Source organism: Vespa mandarinia, chromosome 10 (assembly GCF_050613455.1).
Source record: "Vespa mandarinia isolate Hongniang chromosome 10, ASM5061345v1, whole genome shotgun sequence".
Lineage (NCBI taxonomy): Eukaryota > Metazoa > Arthropoda > Insecta > Hymenoptera > Vespidae > Vespa > Vespa mandarinia.
In genome coordinates, this window is record NC_140819.1 from 3,870,001 (window position 1) to 3,880,000 (window position 10,000).

General features: G+C 41.8%; 1 protein-coding gene across 2 annotated transcripts in view; it reads right to left on the reverse strand.

Moving 5' to 3' along the window:
- The window catches only part of tara (SERTA domain-containing protein 2 taranis), a 37,279-nt gene that overhangs the window by 24,218 nt on the left and 3,061 nt on the right, over positions 1–10,000 (reverse strand). The window lies entirely within an intron of this gene.

The following is a 10,000-nucleotide window of genomic DNA, read 5'->3' on the forward strand; positions in this document are numbered from 1 at the left end:
ATGGAGGAAGAGGTAGAGGCAATGGTGGTGGTGGTGGCGGAGATGGCGGTGGTGGTGGTGATAGAGGAGAAGAAGAAGAGAGGAGAGAGAGGAGCGGTGTTGCCATGGCAACGCCCCATGCACGAGTAATGCGCCGCTCTTTGTCCGACACGTTCTACATCCTTCTCACGCTGCCCCCACTCCTCTGCCGACGCTTTGCAGTGCCCCCACTCTCTCGGCAAGCATCGTGCTTCTGCGTACAGGGCCGTTCATGCACTACCGCCGTCTATCGACGGTACAGCGAGCGTTTCCACGAGGACGAATAACGGACGCTCTCGAAAGGAGAATACGAGACAACCAGCCAGCCAGCCAGAAGGCAGGCAGGCAAGGAACTTGAGTAAAATCGTCGTAGGAAAGTGGAGTGTAAAATCGGCGTAGGGATATAATGGAAGAGGCAACATTACGCGTATAATCACTAACATTCTTTCTCCCTCGCTCCATTCTAGGTTATCCTTTCCAAGAAATTTTCTCCTTTACATAGGAGATTCATTTTCTTTTTATTTCTTATTTCTATAAGACAAATAATAACTATGTTTCTACGTTTCTCTGAAGAAAATTCTTATCTGTTACTCTTGCGAAAATGCGTTGATATGCCAGAAAACGTAGGAAAATAAAAATAGAAAAAAAAGAAAAAAGAAAAAGAAAAAAAAAAAGAAAAAAAGAAAGAAAGGCCGTTTGAATCGAGCAGTATAGTTGCCGGCATTAAACCACCAGCGTCGTGCCGTACACCACCACCACCACTACCATCAACGCTGACGCCACCGACGCTGCCGTCGCTCCTCCACCACCATCACCCTCTCTCGCCTCATCCCTCGAGATATAGATTTTCCGTTGGAGCCAAGCCACCGTTGGGAGACGTTCGGTTATAGGGGGCTTTGAAAAACGCGTCTTCTTGAAATTACCGACGGAGATAGATGGAAGGAAAGGAACGATAGATACATATATAGAATCGATTCGAAGGAAAGAAAGAGAGAGAGAGAGAGAGAGAGAAATAAAGAGAAAGAGAGAGACCATCCGATACGATATGGGCAGTAGTTTTCTTACGTATGTCCTTTTGCTTTCACACACGTTAGTAAGAAATAGGAAAGGAGATCGATCGAGTTCGATCTCTTCTCGTCGTTCTTCCTCCCCTTTCATTTCGAAAAATAAGAGCACGTTGTGCGTGACGAAACGTTCTCGACGTTTCACCTTCGTGTTACCTTCGATAAAAGTCCAAGAATAATGCAAAAGAGTGAGTCGGTCGATAAGGATAGAAAAAGGGAGAAAGAGATAGGTATAGAGATAGAGATAGAGAGAAAGAGAAAAAGCTAGAAAAAAGAGAGAGAGAAAAAGGGGAGTGAAAAAGATAAAGATAAAGATAGAAAGAGAGAGAGAGAGAGAGAGAGAGAGAAATGAGACGTAGAGAAAAAGAACAAAAAGAGAAATGGAAAGACGAAGGGGGTAGGAGGATACTAATCGTACGATGATGCCAAAGAGAAACGAAGGTATCGTTCTCGTCCGTGTGAAACTGGTTTGAGAGGATGTGATGCGGGCACGCACGCATACTCACGCCTTGAGAGAGTCCACCTTGAAAATTCCTCCGTGGAGAGCGCGCGAGCGCGCTCGCCAGAAGATAGAGAGCAAGCGAAAGAGATAGACAGAGAAAGAGAGAGAGAGAGAGAGAGAGAGAGAGAGAAAAAAGCTATCGTCACACGCGCACACGATCTGTTCGGTCGGTAGGGAAGAGAAGAGGTAAGATCGTGGCGGCGTCCTTGCGCCGAGATGACCCATTTCAATGAAAACGTATACCACACATGTTATATACGCATGTACATACACAGACAAAGCACGCAGGCGCGCGCTCACACATACATACACACTTTCTTATCGAAGATATTTGATGTTAAAAAGTCCCATTTCCCATCTCCCTTGCACCCGCCTCCAAAAAGTAGAAAAAAGAGAAAAAAAAATGGGGGAAACAAAAGGAAGAAAGAGATGAGAGAAAAAAAAAAATAAAATAAAATAAAAGGTGCCGAGAGAGTAGCACGATTTATCTATATCTCTTTTTCTCTCATTCTGAAATAATACATAAGTTCTAAATTAGGTATATCACCGAAAAAGTATACTTTGTGTGCGTATAAGCGAAAGAGTGAGAGATAGAGAGAGAAAGAGAGAGAGAGAGAGAGAGAGAGAAAAGCGTACGTGCGGCGAGAACGATATAACGTAGCTAAGCACGTAAATGTATAGGTGTACATATATACATATATAGGTATACCTTTTGATATATATATATATATAGTGTGCGTATATACAATGTGTATATATATTATATGGCGCAGGAAGGGAGGGGGTGGAGAAGGGGGGCTAGGGGCGTGGTGGATCGTGAGAGAGCGAGAGGTAGAGAGAGACAGAGAAAGAGAGAGGGGTGGCGGCCGTTCGATAGCGGACGCACGTGGCTGTACTTCTCGAAGCCGCCGCCATGGCGCCAATGTCCTATTAACCCTCGGCAAGCACCACCCACGCAGCCACCCCTTGGAGCGTCGCGCGCAGGCGTCTAACTTACTTAAAGGACACTGACTCCTACGCCGCGCCGCGACGCTCCTTTTCTTTTCTTTTCTTTTCTTTTCTTTTCTCTTCCCTTTTGCTTTTTTTTCCTTTCCTTTCCTTTCCTTCCTCCCCTCCTTTCTCCTCACTCTCTCTCTTTCTCCCTTTCTTTTCTCGATCTCTGGGTATAACGTTGATCGATGCCGTCTTCCACGTCTTTCACGTATTCCACTCATTCTTTCTCTCTTTTTTCTTTCCTTTTCTTCTCTCTTTCTCTCTCTCTCTTTCTCTCTCTGTCTCCTTCTCTCTCTTTCTTTTCTTTGACATTAGATAGAAAAATAAAACAATAAAAACGAAAGAAAAACGATCGTAGGGATTCGTCGTAGGGATATATTATTTTCGAGTTCCTCGAAGTATAAAAAAGGAAAGAAAAAAAATAGACGAAAAATAGAAAGAGAAAGAGAAAGAGAAAGAGAGAGAGAGAGAGAGAGAGAGTGAAAGAGAAATAACATTGCTCGACACGATACCGCTGCACTTCCTCCAGAGGCTTACAACGAGTAGAATACATCCTAGTACGTATGTGCGAGATATATAGAGATAGAAGACGAAGAGAGCTTACGTAACGTCGAGACGCTTCGCAAGAGAGAGAGAGAGAAAGAGAAAAAAAAAGAGAGAAAAAAAAGGCATAAAAAGAGAGAGAACACAAAATAAAAAAAAAAAAAAAAGAAAAAAAAAAGAAAACGAAAAATAAAAAATAAAAAAAAAAGACAATAAAAAGAAGAGAAACACAGTTGACGTAAACGTAGTTCGTGGGCATTAAAACGAACCTTATAATTTGTCTCTTAACTTGAAATTCTTCGATTTGAAAAAAATCGATAGTAATACATATGTATATACGTGTATACGTATAGATACGATTTTGTGTGCGTGTGTGCGTGTATATATATATATATATATATATATATATATATATATAATGCGAACGTAATAGTAAGAGCAAATAAAAATACATATTTTTGTCGATGGCGAATCGTCAACGAAGAAGTCGATGCGAGGAGCAAGCGACGCCGTCGGCGTCGACGACGGCGACCAAGTGAATTGCGTAACACCGGCGACGCGGGCGTAAGCTCGCTGACTCTCCCGATAAGCACCCCACCAGAGCCCACCACCAAAGGCTCGCGTTACGTGTGTGCGGCCTCGATACGCGATACGAGTCGCGCGCGAGCGCAATTCTTTCTCTCTCTCTCTTTATCTCTCTCTCTCTCTCTCTCTCTCTCTTTAAGATGAAAGGAGAGAGAGATAGAAAGAGAGAGAGAGAGAGAGAGAGAGAAGAAAAAGACGGAGGAGTTGGATGGACACGAATAGACGCGACTCCTACGCGTTCCACCTCGATACGTCCATCCATTAGAAAGAGAAAGAAGAGAAAGAGAAAGAGACTCTGCAAACTGCTGCCACCTGAGCGTGATTCCTCAAAACCAACCTATCTCTCTTTCTCACTCTCTCTCTTTCTCTTTTTCTTTCTCTCTCTATTTCATTTTATTGTATATTTTATTAGATAACGCTGCATATTTTTAAATTTGTCTAAAATTCTAATAATTCTCTATCTAATATTTTCCTGAGTTTTCTATGAATATTGTTTGATATCTTGCTTCTCCTTCTTTTTTTTTCTACGTATATTTGACGTATTACCGTTGAGAAAGAGAGAAAGAGAGAAAGAGAAAGAGAGAGAGAAAGAGAGAGAAAGAAAGAAAAAATAAGAGAGAGAGAAAGAGAGAGAGAGAAGAATTATTTCGTAAGGGATGAAAAAGATTCACCTTCGGCATTAACCTTCGATTTGATCCCTTACAATAGACTAATTCTCTTTCTCAAGGGAGACTCGACATAACCTAAAATAAGAACGAAGAGAACGTAGGTGTCCTCCAACCTCTTCCTCCTCCTGCAATGCGGAGTTTCAAAGGCAAAGTTTGGAAAGACGGAGAGAGAGAGAGAGAGAGAGAGAGAGAGAGAGAGAGAGAGAGAGAGAGAGAGAGAGAGAGAGAGAGAGAGAGAGAGAGAGAGAGAGAGAGAAAGATAGATAGATAGATAGATAGATAGCTAGATAGATAGATAGATAGATAGATAGATAGATAGATAGATAGATAGATAGATAGACAGATAGAAAGAAAGGCAGATAGATAGATAGATAGAGAAGAAATGGTAAGAGAAAAGAAGAGATGAGAACGATCGAGGTGGTGTCGCAGGAGGCGACCAACTGTCTAAGATCGAGTATAGCGTTTCATTCGATCGAACCGAATCGCGGAATCGAAGCCCTCTCTCTTTCTATCTCTCTCTCTCTCTCCCTCGCGAAGTAGTACCCGTCGATAGAGGGGGAGGGGAGAATGGAGGCGCACCGACCGAGTGAGAAAGAGACAGAAAGAGAGAGAAACGAAGAGGCACGTGCTACCGAAAGGAGTGGTGGGAATGTAAGTTATGCGCAGCACGTGATCTTCGGAGATCCGTCCGAGCGTTTCTTCGGGGGACGTGTCTCTTTCTCTCTCTCTCTCTCTCTCTCTATCTTTCTGTCTCATACACACGCATGCACATATACACAGTTGATATATTTGTGAGCATGAGTACGTCCAAGTTACTACTTCGGCCCCACGTGGGGCAGAGCGCGATGCTTTTTTCCGATACCGGCGGCCCACCGCGAAAGGTAGTGGAAAGTGTCTGTATGCATATGTATGTGTGTGTGTATGTGTTTGAAGAGAGAGAGAGAGAGAGAGAGGAGGATGAGAACGATGCACCCACGTTCTCGTTACTTCCTCCACGTGTGTTTCGCACGTCGCACGCGACCCCTTCCAACATGAACATATATATATTTATTTATGTATTGTAACTATGTATATAAGAATACTGTAGAGTTCGTTGTGTAGTAATTAGAGACGAATTAGAAGTGCACGCTTTCGTTACTTTTTCAAGAGGATTATTCATGATCCACATTAGATTCTTTATTTTTCTCTTTCTCTTTCTCTTTCTCTTTCTCTCTCTCTCTCTCTCTTTCTCTTTTTTCCTTTCTTTCTTTCTTTTTAATATCAACAATGTGCCAATTTGTAAAACTAATTAAAAAATTAGTTACATACGTGGAAACAATAATGTCTCATATACTTTTAAAACGGGCGATAGTAGGTCCGATAGTATGGCGATAGTATAGTTGTTATAATAAGACCGAATGAAATAAATTCTATATTTAATCTAACGCGATCGAAATTTTTAATTATAGAATAACGAGAAAGAAAATATCATATTATTGTAGGAAAATATGGAATATTCGATCGCATAAAGTACGTCTCTCTATGGCCGAAATCGAATCGAATCGAATCGAATCGAAACGCACGAATATATATATATATATATATATATATATATATATATATATATATTTACGTTTATGCATGCATCCCATCTACTATATACATACGTATATACGTACGTATTGTATTGTATTGTATTGTATTGTATTTTACTCGTACTCGTGGCAATGAAACAAACACGCAGGAGTGCTTGACTCTTTCTCTCTCTCTCTCTCTTTCTCTGTCTCTCTCTCTCTCTCTCTCTCTCACTCTCTCTCTCTCTCTTTCTCTCTCGTCAATGGAGAGTCTACTCGGTCGTTACTCGTTTATGGCTGGCACGTACCCATAGAAGAAAACAATGGGGGAGGGGGATGTTGGGGGGATTTTAAAGAGCGGAAAAATGAGGGTATGATCGCAGACAGAGGAAAGACGTGCTAATTCCAAGGGTATTAGATCGAGGGTTGAGAAGGAAGGAGGAAGGAAGAAAGGGCTGGAGGGAGGAAAGGAGATAGAAAGGGAGGGAAAGAGGTACATTGACATTCGGAATACCTTCGGATATGCTGAAGAAGAACACGAGAATGGGGCTTGTCGGTAAAGAAAACCAAAGAACGGAGGGGTCGACATGGCACCTGCTGTTGTTATTGGTACGTAGACGAGTCGCATGACGAGACCACACAACAATAAAAGAATGTAGTAGTCGCGTTTCTAACGCAGGTGCCATTATTCTTCTTTCATTATACGATGTAAGAAAAGGGAAAAATAAAGAGAAAGAGAAAAAGAGAGAGAGAGAGAGAGGCGCCTAACGGGCATTTATACAAAAAGCATGACAGGAGCATTAAATTTGGGTATAGAGATACTTTAGAAACCGATAAAGGTAAAATTATCTCGGTTAATAAATAGAGAAAAAGAAAAAAGATAAAGAGACAAGAGAAAAGAAAAGAAAAATATATGGGGATTATATATATACATCGATGATCGTTTTATTGTATGTTTAACCTTAACCTACCGCAAAGTGTATACCCTTCCCCTCCCCCTCTCTCTCTCTTTCTCTTTGATTCATTTAAAAATCCATAGAAGAGAAGTGTGCGGAAGCTAAGTGTTATCGATATCTCCTCCTTTTTTCGAGCTGAAGCGTGTGCGTAGGCACGTGTCACATGCTACCTACGCTATTCCTAACGGTTACGCCAACCACGAGATTCTCGTGGTTTCTTGCTTTTTCTTCTTTGCCTTCGATGATAAGACGACGGTTGTCGTCGTCCTCGTCGTCGTCGTCGTCGTCGTCGTCGTCGTCCTCATCGTCATTGCCGTCGTTTGCTGTCGTTTGCTGTCGTCGCCGTCGCCGTCGTTGTCGCCGTCGCCATCATCATCGCCGTCGCCGGCTACACGTACGTACATACATACATAAAATACATACATACATATACGTACGTACGTACCGTTATCACGATTCACGGTGTGCTTTGATTCTTTTTTTAGCTTTTACGCATCAACGGAGAGTAGTGCCGCTAGTGATGGGTTCTTATACTGTTAAATTGTACGTGCCGATTATACGCTACTTATACATAGAAATGGAGAAAGAGAGAGAAAGAGAAAGAGAAAGAGAGAGAGAGAGAGAGAGAGAGAGAGAAATAGGCAGATAGATAGAGATAGAGATAGATAGAGAGAGAGAGAGAGAGAGAGAAAGAGGTAGAGACTAGTCGGTTTCAGTCATTGTGATGTAACGTACAGGAGAGAATGGACCAACGAACGAGAAGAAGGGGTGGATAAAGGGGGTCGTGCCATGGGGGGTAAGGGGAGGGAAAGGGGGTTGCACAGAGAGAGAGAGAGAGAGAGAGAGAGAGAGAGAGAGAGAGAGAGAGAGAGAGAGAGAGAGAGAGAGAGAGTAGAAACGGCCTCCTCTCCAGCAGGCCATTGCGCCACGTGCTTTTCGCGGCGAAACTATGCGGCCGCACACCCGCACCGAATTTATGAATGGGAGAAGCCTATTGACAGATAGCCGCACACCGATAACTCGACGGACACGTCCCTGTCGTTTGAGCAGCAACGTGTTAAAACCAACGATAACACATAACTCGACGATACGTTTTAAACGGTCGATTCACGTTCCATCTTCTCCTCCTCCTCCCTTCTGATCGTCCTCGTCGACCTCGTCATTCTCGTCCTCGTCCTCGTCCTCGTTCTCGTCCTCGTTCGTCTACGAACGACGAACAACAGAGGACAATATTTTGCACGATAACGAAACACGCACGGTAGCGCCCGAGTTCCGTACTATTTCGTTTTATTTATCCATCCTCGTAGCTACTTTAGCACACGTTTTTCGACGATTATCTCTCGAAAATGGACGATGCGTACGATACATGGCTTTTACGTATATATACGTGTGTGTGCGTGTGTGTGTTTGTGTATGTGTATCAATGAGCGTACTACAAAACGATGAAGCACTAGCGACACTCGAAACCTATGTAAATATATAACTTCTCGAATATTGTACGTAGCATTTTCGAGATCTCTCTTCCAACGAGAGTACTTTTCTCTCTCTCTCTCTCTCTCTCTCTCTCTCTCTCTCTCTCTCTCTCTCTCTCTTTCGCTCTTTCGCTCTTTCGCTCTCTTTCGATTTCTACGATTTCGAAAATATTTTCACGATGAAAAATATGTCACGGCTATTAACATCAATGAATCTCATTACACATTTGTCGTATCGTTCTTTTACAAATGATTTAGAAATAAATAAAGAAAGATGATCTTAGAAGAACGTCTTCGAAGAAACGAAATAGACAGATATCGTTGTGAAGGAAGAAGAAGATCGTAGAAGCCGACCGTCGGAAAGTTTCCGAAGGCGAACGTCGCGTTATAATACGTATTTACTTGTCTCCACGAATAATGGTTACCGGCAAAACAAAATTTTCTGATATAACAAGCCCTGACCTTACGATTCTTTTTTCTGTTTCTTTTTTCTTTCTCCGCCCCACTCCGCTGCCTCGCATCCCACCCCATCCCACCTCCTTAAACGATGTAACATAATACCATATGGTAAATAATTGGCGGACGATAAATGAAGTTATGTTAACTCGATGATGTCCTTTGAGAAAAATTGAACGGATTACATTTCCCCTCCCCTCCAGTCATTGCTGCTATTAGAAACAACTTTGGAACTAACTAATACTTCTTACTCCACGTCGAGAATTTCTACTGACAATCGGTGAACCGTCGGCGAACAATTCCTCTCCCTACCTAACTCTCTCCCTCTCCGATCAATGCGAATGCAGTATTAGTTCGTCGGCAGAACTATCTTCCTTCTCTCTCTCTCTCTCTCTCTCTCTCTCTCTCTCTCTCTTGCGCGCGCGCGCGCGTCCAATAGTCGAATATATGTATATACATATATACATATATATATATATATATACATACATACATACATATACATATATACATATCACTATATATACTAGAGATCCTTCGAAACTTTCATCAATTTCGTCCTGCCTTTTAGTCCTCCAATGATTCTCTTACGTAACGCCCTCCACACGCGTATACTTTTTTCATGAATTAATACACACACACACATACACAAACCACGAATAAAATTGTTTACGTGCGTATCTGAGTTAAAATCAAAAAAGTAAGATTGCTTCGAAAAAGTATCGTTGTTTGCTTTTGAAGGAAAAAAAAAAAAAAAAAAAAAAAGTATATGCCACACACACATAGGCATACGTACACGCACGCACGCGCGCACACACATACACACACACACATACCTATATATATATGTATTACTTTTTCTACCTAACGAATAGATTATTTTTCGTAGGACGTGTTAAATCGAGTTGCAGGAAGCGAACGACTGTAGAATCGAACTTTGCGCGGGCATCGTGTTTCGATAGCTGACGCGACGGAAAGGATTGATCCACGAGTATTTCATGTTGGACACGACTATCTTTATCGCTTAAAAATATGCTTATATATATATATATATATATATATATATATATATATATATAATAAAAAAAAGAAAACAAAAAGAGGAAAAAGAAATTGATGAAAGAGAAAAAAGACAAAATATATAGAGAAAAAAAAGAGAGAGAGAGAGAGACAGTGCGAGAGAGAGAGAG